The following is a 12,282-nucleotide window of genomic DNA, read 5'->3' on the forward strand; positions in this document are numbered from 1 at the left end:
CAAACCTGGATTCCATCGAATGGAAAGCGCATGTCATTGGGTTTGCACTAAGGACAAGGCGAGGAGTGAATTGAAACACTTAACTGGGAGATGGATGTTATGTTATGTTATGTTACTATGCTTAGACCACGCCAAAGCCCGTGGGCATCCAGGCGCAGAGAGACAGATAGGTGACAAAAGGGCTGCTTACAAGGTGTTTATACTAATTAAAGAGATACGTTTTCAACTGCTTCTGAAGAGCAAGAATGTTCTCTGTTTTACGCAGCAGTAGGGGTAAGGCATTCCATGCCTTGTCTCCCTGAACGTGGAAAGCCCGACCAAAACCACGGCTCGTTTTACCCGATGCAATACCATTAGGGAGACTTCTGCTGATCTCAAATTTCTTTTAGGCTGGTAGGTATTAACTTCGTCTTTCAAGTAGGCTGGAGTGTTACCAAAAATGCACTTAATGCATGTGGTAAACAATTTAAACTGGATTCTTGCTCCTACTGGGAGCCAATGTAGCTTTTTCCGTGCTGCAGTAGTTGGCTCCGAGCACTTCATCTGAAAGATGATGCGTATGGCTGCGCTCTGGATTTTCTGTAGTTGTTGGACATTGGCCTTGTTTGCACCTCCTAGAAGTGCGTTACAATAATCCACATGTGGGAGGATCACTGCTCTCATGAGTTTGGTGCGATTTTCTATTGAGACCAGTTGTGCTACTTGCCTGAGTACTTTAAGGTGGTCATTAGTACTGGTGGTAATGGCTATTATGTGGGCTTCACAGTCTAAGCTATTTTCCATGTATGTGCCTAGTGTCTTTACCTTCTGTACTACATTTATTTGGCTACTGTCTATAATGAATCTGGCATGCTCCTGACCTAGCTTGATTTGGGCCTGCCGAGGGCCAAATAGCATAAGTTCGGTCTTCGCCGCGTTTAGACAGAGCCATTTGTAGACTTCCAGCATTTTATGATATGATACACCGCGTCCAGCATGCATTGATCTTTCTCGTGATCACCGGTAATATCAAGGACCAACTGGAAATCATCGGCATAGTTACAAAAAATAACTGTAGTAATTCTAGTTCACTACAAAGGGGGGAAATGTACATATTAATAGCAGGGGGGAAAGACACGCCCCCTGGGGCACTCCACATGTTATGGTTTGTGACTCGGAAGCACTGTCACCCCAATGCACTCGCGACTGGCGGCCCTCCAGGAAAGATCTCAGCCAAGTGATAGCATCCATCACGAGGCCCCCAACGGTTTGCATCTGATCAAGTAGTATTTTATGATGTAGCAAGTCAAAGGCTGTCGATAAATCTAACAGCATCAGCAGCCCTGACTTGCTATGCTCCAACTTTGAGAGCATGTATGTCTGTAGGTCCAGGAGTGCACTCTCTGTGCCATGATGGCTCCTGAACCCTGACTGTTTCACATGTAAAATGCCAGCCGTCTGTCCATAAGACTGTAACTGAATGGTGGCGGCTTTATCAATGAACGTAAGAAAAATAGGGTGTTAGTAATGGGTCTTAGGTTAGCTGCATCAGTGGGTTCTAGTCCCGCTTTTTTTTAGCAATGGTGTAACTGCTACATTTTGTATTGACTGGATGTTGCAGCTCAAGATCATATGATCACCCAACTGGGGGTTAGATATGATAATAGAGTCGCAGCTGCCTGACAGCAATCGAGAAACCCCGATGTAGTCTATAGTAGAACTACATGTTCCTCTATGCCATGTTACAGTCGATTGATGCGAAGCAGGAGGGACGATGAAAATGTCCTAATCCTCCAAAAATTGTGTCCAACACAAACCTCTAGCAAGAGATAGATCAACATGTGAGCCCTTTCGTACCTTTGATTTCGAGTTATCCCCTGAAATCAAAGGGGAGTTAAATCCCCTCCAATGATTATTTCATAATCACTATTACACACGAGTGCATCTGATAGTACGGAGTTTAGATTTGCAAACATCCTGTCTTGTTGTGTGGCAATAGGATTCCAATATAGGGAGACAACTAGAAGGCTAAAGGGTGAGGGGCCTTCCGGAATCCCTTCAATGGAAGTGAATCTCAGACTGTTGAGAATCAGTATGGCTAAGACCCCAGGTGGACGTCCAAGAAGACCACCTTTGGCAAAGTGGATATGTGAGGTGAAACCATCTAAATGAATGTCAGACACGCACATGGTCTCCCGTAAGAGAACGAGAGACGCAGACGTGAAAGAGGATAGTGAGCCATGCCAGGAGAACAAGTTTTTAAAGCTGCAGCAATTCAAAGATAGTATTGAAAGAGACGTAAATTACGAATTTGCCACAGGTTTTCCATCATTAGAAATTGATTTAATATATGGTTCCAGCCAGGCTAAGCCCTTTATTGCATTGGCAAAAGATTCAAGTTGCCCTTGCATTACAGTATTGAGAGCATTAGGCTGAAAGACAACTGCACCCAAGAAGGCCATGTCCTGCTTGGGAATTGGCATAGACTCAATAAATGTAGTCGACTCTTCCATCGACAAAAATGTCTCTAGTTCAAAGCCAAGTAGTCATAATTCTGTTTGATGATCCCATAACAATTTAGCAATTATTTGGGATTGAAGCTTGCATACCATTCGATTGTTAATACATGTTGCAAGCCTAACCCATTCCACATCTTCCGAGGTAAGATAGCGTAGCGATGGAATCTGGTGAAATAATTTCATGAGGAAGGAACGATTAATTCTTGCTTGTCCGTTTAGGGAAGCATCACTGAACCATCCCATTATGAGCTTCATTTCAGCAGAAACATCTGCAAATGTTTGCAATGCATCCCAAGAGCCAGAGGTTGAAATCTTGGGGATTGAGGCCTGTGAATCAACATTGCTACCATTGTGCTTTGTTGGACTTGCTAGCTCCTTGGGGACAATGTTGATAGAGGCAGATGTAATGCTTAGATCGATTGCATCCACATCAACTGCTGGAATGGCAGAGTTTGAGGATGGTTATTTAGGCCCTCAATTGTGATCTTTTGGCTTTGCGAGATTGGTAATATTTGTAATGCTGAGAACCATCCTGAATTGTAGTCCTCTCACGATTGCATCTATGTCTCTGACAGCGTCCAATTGCTGATCTAAAAGATCAGTAATTGCAGACAGACTATCAGGAGGTCCCTGCAAGGCCATCATATGAACCCCTGGTGGCGTGGCACACAAGGCTGCGTTGGCCGAACATTGGGGCACTAAATTTGCCTCAATTAAGATATGTTCAATTCCCAGAATTCTGTCATGTTGAAGCTTTGCAACGTCCACAAGATCAATCTGCTGAATATCTATGGAGCATGGAAGATGGCTAGTATTGCCTTGAACCATCTTGGCATAGGATCTTGTGTGCTCATTTGATAGATGAATGAGATCATTAGTTTGAGTATACTGGGAAGTTTTGGTGCCACCAGCGCTCTGGACATCAAGGGCTAACTTGCAGGGCATGATGGCTCTTTCTGTGCAAGATGCATGACATTTGTGACAGAACTCTTGGGCTAGCAGAAATCCTTCCAATTTATTAAGTTGAGCAAGAATGTCCGAAATGGACACTTTGAGTTCTCTAACTGCATAATGCTATGCTCATGGCCCTTGTCCAATGGATTAAGAATCCAGGTTAGAAGAGGGAAATGTTGTATTTCGTGATCATTTCAGTCAATGAGAGATTCTTCAAGAGGAAAGAAGGGCATGGAGAGCTGTGGATGGCGAGCATTCGTGGAAGTCCCAGAATCTGAGGCTGTAAGGACTCAGTGCTAGGCACCAGGCCATCCGCAGATGGAGAGCTAGCCTTTATTGGTGCAGGATTCGGACAACTTGATGGAAACTCGCACCTTGGCAGAGAAAGCCCAGCTTGTATAGTGTCATATTTGTGAAAGTGTGAGCAGTGAGCGCTGTTCGAGAGCGCAGTATTTCCTCACTTTCCTTTGGAGGCGTGTGCTGAGAGGCGTGTGCCCTGGTGAGCCTCTGGTACATAACCATTTCCCTCCGCGAAGCGGACCGCGAAGGGACTGACAAGGGCAGTCAGCAGTGTGAGCAGTGAGCGCTGTTCGAGAGCGCAGTATTTCCTCACTTTCCTTTGGAGGCGTGTGCTGAGAGGCGTGTGCTCTGGTGAGCATCTGGTACATAACCATTTCCCTCCGTGAAGCGGACCGCGAAGGGACTGACAAGGGCAGTCAGCAGTGTGAGCAGTGAGCGCTGTTCGAGAGCGCAGTATTTCCTCACTTTCCTTTGGAGGCGTGTGCTGAGAGGCGTGTGCTCTGGTGAGCCTCTGGTACATAACCATTTCCCTCCGCGAAGCGGACCGCGAAGGGACTGACAAGGGCAGTCAGCAGTGTGAGCAGTGAGCGCTGTTCGAGAGCGCAGTATTTCCTCACTTTCCTTTGGAGGCGTGTGCTGAGAGGCGTGTGCTCTGGTGAGCCTCTGGTACATAACCATTTCCCTCCGTGAAGCGGACCGCGAAGGGACTGACAAGGGCAGTCAGCAGTCCGCGGTCGGCGGGAGAAGGAAGGAGTGCTCTTTAATCAGCGCATCTCAAGGGAGGGGCCCTCTCCACCATGACGGAGTTGGCACACAGAGCAAAAAGGAAACCTTCGGTGAACAAACTTGAGCCGAGAAATCTACGGAGCAAGAAACCGCGGTGCCCAGAGTTTCTAAATTGCAGCTCCACCGATGCAGCTGAGCAGGTAACGGAACATGGCCCCTCATTGGATACGCAGCATAACCTCCCCCTAACAACATTTCCCAATAATGAAAAGAACCAATTACAACATTCAGAGTGTGTTTTCAATTTCCCTACGATCGAGAGGAGTGAATACCGGGGGGTGGAAACAATTACCTTGGGGAAGGGCGCCACAGACTTCTCCATGACTAGCGCAACACCCACGCCCAAAATTTTACCCCATGCGACAAAAGGGAGAAGCAGGGAACCCCAAGCGTCATCTAAGACAAGTTCAGTCCCAGGGATAGAACCCCCCCCATCAGACCTGAGAACTATCCATGCCCGCTCGCTTCGGAGAGAGAGCCAGTGGACGCCAACCCAAGGAAGGGGGTCTTGGGGGCGGGCCTACCCTATACGCCTTCTATGGGGGGGAACAAGTGAACATCATGATACATACGATGGGAGAAATGGATGACCTGCGAACACCGCCAGGTGGCGAGGAGCCCTCCCCTCCTACGCCACCAATCGACCCAGAGGCTAGCACCGTAGCACTAGAATCTACTCCTCCTTCCTCCCCGAAGAGACTGGTGTCAATAGACAGGGCGAGATCATTGTCGCCTCAAGGAGAGGTCAGGTTAATGGACTCGCCAAGTTCCCAGGACTACATTGACTCGGCTACCACAGCGTCCCTTAGCCCGGTAGCGCTGTCTCAGCCGAATGCAAGTCCTTTGCCCAACGCTCCTCCAGTGATCACCCTACTATCGAGTCCTCAATCTGACAAAAGGAGGACGGAACCCTCTGTGCATTTAAAGACACAGGGGAACTTACAGAAAATGCTCCCCAAAAGACCAGCGCGTTTAAAAGCTCCGTATAAGAGAGGGGGAGTAGGAGGGAAAAAAATTCAGCATCAGAACTCTTCAAACGCAATGACCACCCTCAAAGACTTTTTTGGCAAAAAATCGCGCCGTGAAGGTCGTGGACAGCAGGACTTCTCTGATGCGGAGCTGCTGGCCATAATGGAGGACACGGCCCTACATCTCTCAAATCTAATTCTACCTTCAAAACCTAAACCTCATGTGGAAGAGGTTATCAACAAGACGGTGCCAGCGAAGTTACCCACCGGACCTGTAAACGACCCATCCAGTAATACGCTACCAGGGTCGGAGGCTGGGCTTGGTGATGAAGGAGTCATTCACGCTGGTCCGGATGTGAGGAGTAATCCTTCAGAGACAAGCAACGCTCTTGAAGTGGCACGCAGAGAAAAAGAGTGCCCTCTTGCTGCCAAAGTCCAGGACCCCCGTCGGCAGCCCCAGGAAGATCAGAATAAGGACAAGAGGGGCTTGCGGGAGAGGAAGGGGCAGACCTCTCTTCTATCTGACCCTGAAGAGGGGGCAGCCTCCTCGCTCAATCCTTTCCTCCCTTCGGCTCCTCTTGACTCGATCTCCCCCCCTTCCCCTAAGGGAGTCAAGGAGATAGGGTTAGGAAGCGGCCTAGACAAATGCATCGGGACCGATCAGCACGCGAACACCCCTGTGCTTCCTAGACAGATGAGCGAACTTACTGCCAAACCGATGCCAGAAACACCTGTCAAAAAGCTAGATCCAATGACGATCCTGTCCACCGTTACGATAGCATTGGCTCCGTTTGGGAAGCTGTACGAATCGATCCACGAGACGCTTAAAGATCAAAACACTCTAATAGCATTTATGCATTCCAAACTCACCTATCTAGAAGGTTTTGTGTTGGCCCACTGGACTTGCGGGCATGACTCTCAAAATGCTTCAGGTAATAAGAGACCTCAGCATGTGGATGGGGGCCTGACGGACAACTCGAGGGCGCCCAAACAGGTCTCCTTAAGTAACCAGGAATTCCAAACAACGGAGGATGTCTGCAGCTTAGCTGATCTGAGGGCCACAAGTGGAAATTCCATCTCCCACCAGCCTCCTAGGAGTGAGGTGGGCTTAACTGACCCGCAAACAAAGAGCTTAGCAGGCACGAAAAATGGTGTGGTAGTTCTTAATCTCCCGGAAGACGGTCAGATTCAACCTGCAGCGACGGGAACCAATTTTGCAGCAATTAGGGTCCCGTCAACTTTTGAAATCTTTAAGCACGTAGGAGCTCCTCACCCGGCCCCAGGAAGAATAAAGGCCCAGAGAGCGGCCAAACCAGCGTCAATTGTCTCGAGGAAAACAGCAACGCTGAAACCGAATAACATAAGAGAGTCAAAGACGGCAAATGGCTCGTCACCTGTGCAAAACAGAAAAGTGTTTAAACTAAAGCCAGTCGATGAAAATCAGGAGGACCACCCTGACATGGAATCTGTTAGCGACTTAGACTCAATTGATCTAATCGACCTCAGTACATACTTGGTGGAAGAGGACGAGATAGACCCGCTGCCCTCAATCCAGCAAAAACGAAAAACCCCAGAGACTCGCGAAAACAGAGCCGCGGAAGAACCAAAAACAAAAGCCCTTCTCATGGACTCGCCAACAAGCACCCCTCGGGCCAAGAACAAGAGGGACTCGAGCCAGACCTCCAGGGCAGGTCCTGAGGGAGCGAGATCCAAGAAGGACAAATTTCCACACAAATCCAGGGAAGAGAGGCGCTCCCCCCGGCTTATCACCAGGAAGAAGTGTTATAGCGAGAACAAAAGAGCTTCCGTAGATCTAAGAGTCAGGTCGCTGAAGGAAGAAAGAGACCGTAAGGAGAGATCAAAGGCTGGAAGAGTCTCTCCAGCAGTCCTAGATCCGCATTATAAATCACGAGTACACGAGCAGAAGTGGAATGAAAGGGGAGCCGTGTTGGAGGGGCTCCCACGTAGGGCAGCTGTGGATCAAGAATTTCCAGGAAAAAAAGAAAAGACCACCAGGATTTTCAAACTCCAAAGGGTCCATGAAAAACAGGATAGTTGGATCCTGAACCGTAGAGCTCTGGCAAAACTATTTAGCGAGTCTCATCTCTCGCAAATTAATATCACAAAGGAGATCAACATCCTCAAGCCAAATCCCAATGGAAGAAAAGACAGCTCGTATCTCCACATTGACTCAAACCACATACAGCAACAGATTTGGGGGGAAAGGTCAAACCTTTTCAAATTGGGTTTCGAGCTGTCCTACGGCGCAGACGGTATACTGGGGCCTAAACCACCCCAAGAGGGGGCGTCACGAAATGCGACAAATCATAGGGCGAACGAACAAAATTACGGACGCCAAAGGCTGTTCCTGCAAAACAGACGAAGACACGATCTGCGAAGTGAAGAGGGGGGTTTCACTAACACTGGCAAGATGGAGGATGCCCCTGCAGCAAGAAGGAGCAACCAGCAACATTCCTCCGGAAGAGGCAGAAATGAGAGGGAATGGGAACCAGATGCGAAGCCGATACCTTCTACTCGTAGAATTTTCCAACTAGCTGAACAACAACTGAGTGACAGAGGGGCTCGCAGGGCGCCTCCCCGTGATCTAAAGCCCTCGAATTTCAACGATCAAAATGGAGACAAGCCGGAATCCAGCAGAGGTCCCCAAAGAAGCAAGTAGCCACCACAAGGATTAATCACTGACTTCTTCGAGGATGTCAAGGCACCTCCGACATGGGACCCCCCCTTTTTAAAGCTAGGGTCTTGGAACACCAGGGGTTTCAAACACCTGACTGTGGAGTCAGATGTTGACCTCACAAGTTTCGATGTGCTGTGTTTACAAGAAACTTGGTTAAGGGAGAAACCTATTCTGGACGGTTACCACCTGATTCACTCGCCGGCTCTTAAAGAAAACAAGGGCAGACCCAGATCAGGGCTTATCATCGCCATCAGATCGGGAAGTGGCCTTTACCTGAAAAAGGTACTTAAAACAACAGAGTTTATATTAGCGGTAATCATCACTTGGAACACCTCCCGTAATGTTGGTGATAAGGCCCCGCAGTTTGAGATATTACTGGTGAATACCTATTGGAACCCAAAACGGGTGACCTGTGATAATTACATCAATCAAATGGAGACGATCATCGATGATCATCTAACTTCGAGCACCGCCAATTATACCATCCTGGTAGGGGATTTGAATGTTGACTTAACTAAAGGACTAAACTCTCCGACGGGAAGAGCCCGAAGATGGACAAACCTAACAAAGGCAAGAGATATACATAATCTGCTACAAAGAGTAGCTCCTAATACAGAGGTTATCCCAACTTGGGAGAGAAACAACCAAACGGCCATCATCGACTATATCCAGGTATCAAGGAGCTTTTTAATAATAAAAGAATCCTTTGAAGTGACCAGGACTAAATATAGCGATCATAATATCGTGAGTTTTTCTTGGGCCTCACCAAGAGCAGAAGCCCGTTATACAAACGCAAATTTGGAAGTCAACCAAAGCGGCACACGGCTGAAGATGTCCGTATCCGCAATCGCCCAGTTGACACAGCTGTATAAGGAGGAGAAAAACGGGAACCTTATTGGGGCTAAGGTATCGACAGACTACGCCTCAGTTCTCTCGATATTCGCCTCTAATAAAGGAAAGAAGCAGCCAACAGCAATGCCATTTAATCATGTATTTAACCCACAACTAGTAGAACGCAGAAAATGGGTGAGAAAACTGAAGCGAGCAGCAGCTACTTCGGAGTCCCCAGAGAAAAAAGAAGAAGCAATTGTGGCGGCGATTAATTATAAATCATGGTTAAGGTCATCGAAATACCAGCGTGCTCAAGATGACGCCGAACTCATGCTATGAACCATTTGTGGTAAGAACGCGCGAGATTTCTGGTCCCTAATTAAGGGGGATTCGAAAGTCCTGAATCAAGCCCCTCAAAACTCAATAAACGATGCAAGTTGGGTATCTCACTTCTCAGACCTCTATGGAGTCCCATCATCATCTAAAAATCTACTAACACCAGATCAGCAGACAAAAAAAATCGTTTGGGCTGTTCCAACTGACATCGAGACGATCGATTGGAAAATCCAAAAACTTAATGGCTCTAGAGCAGCCGGCCCTGATGGCATCACGAACCATGATCTGAAAAAAAACCTGAAAGCGTGGTCAATTTTCATCAAAGAGGTTTTCATGACGTGCGTTAAGCTCTCAGAGATTCCTCTATCATGGAAAAAGGTGTTAGTGGTACCTATTTTCAAAAAGGGCTCTAAAGACACTCCCTCGTACTATCGCCCAATAGCGCTGCTAGATTCCATAGGTAACGTTTTTGGAGCTCTACTGTTGGACAATTTTCAATCTTGGATACTAACATCAGCACTCTTTGATCCTCTGCAGGGAGGCTTTGTGAAAAACATTGGCACGACGGCAAATATATTGGCTTTGAGTACACTGAAAGCTAAGGTATCAGAGGGACGGCCCAAAATATACACGGCTTTTATTGATTTGGTCCAGGCCTTCGACCGTGTTGATCGAGGACTACTATGGGAGAAATTACATCATCACGCTTGCCCCCTACAGATCCTGGATCCAATAAAGGCCCTGTACTCAGAAACCTCAATGTGTGTACGGTTAAACAACCTGGGTCGCCTCTCTTCCGAGATCAAGACAGAGAGAGGCGTCAAGCAAGGCTGCCCATTGGCCCCGGCCTTGTATAACGCCTATATAGCGGATTACAAGGAATACGAGGAGAGAGTACGTAGCTTCCCCCCGACATTGGGAACAAGCAAAATACCACGCCTGCTATATGCAGATGACATTATTCTCATGGACCTCACACCTATAGGCCTGCAGAGACAGATTAACAATCTTAACGCCTATCTCAAAGAAAACCATCTCCAGATGAACTTTGACAAAACCAAAATAATGACGTTTGGAAAGTCGCCCCGTGATGCGGAGAATTTCGTCTGGGCAGTGGACAACAAACAGCTGGAAAAAGTGACCAACTTCAAGTACCTCGGGATTATCTTAAATAAAAACTTAAAAGAAGTCCCAATGCAAGACAACATAATGACTAAAACTCGCCTACTCACAACCCAGGCAAAAGCAATTGCGACCAAATTTGGCCGTTTCACATTAACGCCAGTCCTGACCTTCTACAGAGCGAAGGTAGTCCCTACCCTGACTTATGGAGTTGAAGCCTTACCCAATTTACCATCGAACTTTTGGGAAAAAGTGGAGGGACTCTTTTGGAAAAAACTGCTCAATTTGCCACAGTCGCTTCCAATTGTATTAATAAGGAGAGAGCTGTCGCTTCAATCGCTGAGCTCCATTGTGGCTCGAAACGAAATTATGCTCTATCGAAAAACGTTACTACCCTCTCCGCCGCTGATACTAAAGGAAATACATCAGGAAATAATATCAGGGTCGTGTAAAATGCTGTCGGATTGGTCACTAAGAATGACAACTCTCCTAGAGTGGGCGTGTAGTTCTAGTGACGAACTTATTAACAATCCGATTAAGGTGAAAGTGCGCATTATGGAACAAGACTGGATCGACACACTGGAGAAGGCCTCGACTTCGAAATTGATACTCGATCTACCTTTGAGCTGGCAGAAAGTCAACTCTACAAAACAGTACTTATCGAAATGTCCTGACAAGAAAGTACGAGAGTCCTTCCTGAGAATTCGACTGAATATTATTCATACGAAGGAAGTGTTGTCAAGAAGGAATAAGTCAGAAGAAAAAGGGTGCAGATTCTGCAAACTCGGGGACGAGGTGGAAACTATTAAACATCTGCTAATGAATTGTCCGGCTGTGCTGGCTGCACGTACACTACATCTCGGTACTCTATTCAGAAATTTGCAGTTCTATGATGAAGAGGAATGGTGGTGTCGCTTAATCAACGGGGAAAAGACGTCTTGGGTTATAGCAGTAGTGGGCTTTTTTCGTGCTATTAGTCTAATAACTCAATAAGGAGGGGAAAGTAAATGGAAATCACGGCTCGAAATTTTCTCTCTACTACTCTTACGGGAGGTAATAGGGAACAAGCTGGACTTTTTGCTGTCCTCCTCGCCTTTATCCTCCTCTCTTTCTTCTGCTGCTCTTTGTCTTTTCTTTTGATTGTGCTATCCTCTTATCATCAAGGATTTTCTTTTCTTTTCCTTTCCCCTCCTGACTTTAAGGATCTAAAACCTTGTAAAAATTGTTTTATACAATTAAATCAAGTAAAAAAAAAAAAAAAAAAAAAAGAAAGTGTACTTGCTCTCGATGTGCGGAGGAACTAGCCACCAGAATTGAGGGACCTATCGATAGGTGAACGTGCTTATCAAGTTCGGCCATTACCACTGGGGCAAGCATCGAAATATCGGAAATGGGTGCCAAAAAGCCTTCTTGTGAATTGCCCAAAAAAGAATGATCATTTTTTGATATGTTTGACGAGCTTTCCCCAAAGGTTGGAATAGCATCATTGACATTGTTTAGCGAGAACATATTTGTTTCCATTGCGGGGGTCGCCACCACATGAACAAGTGCTTTAGTTGACATAGAGGAAACGGAGTGAGGGCTTGGAGATCTATCATTCGAGATCACAGCCCCAATACTGGAGGCGGTATTAGCAACACATGAGTCCTCGGCAGAGTCATGCAGGTCAGAGTCAAGTGTGATCAGACTGGCATGAGGCGGCTGAGGACAGCTAGGTAATTTTGGAGCAAGGTCATGGAGACATTTGCCGCTCCTAAGACTTCTATCCGTATTGGAACTCTTGCAAGTC

This window comes from Ambystoma mexicanum, chromosome 6q (genome assembly GCF_040938575.1).
Source record: "Ambystoma mexicanum isolate Mex_15411 chromosome 6q, UKY_AmexF1_1, whole genome shotgun sequence".
NCBI lineage: Eukaryota > Metazoa > Chordata > Amphibia > Caudata > Ambystomatidae > Ambystoma > Ambystoma mexicanum.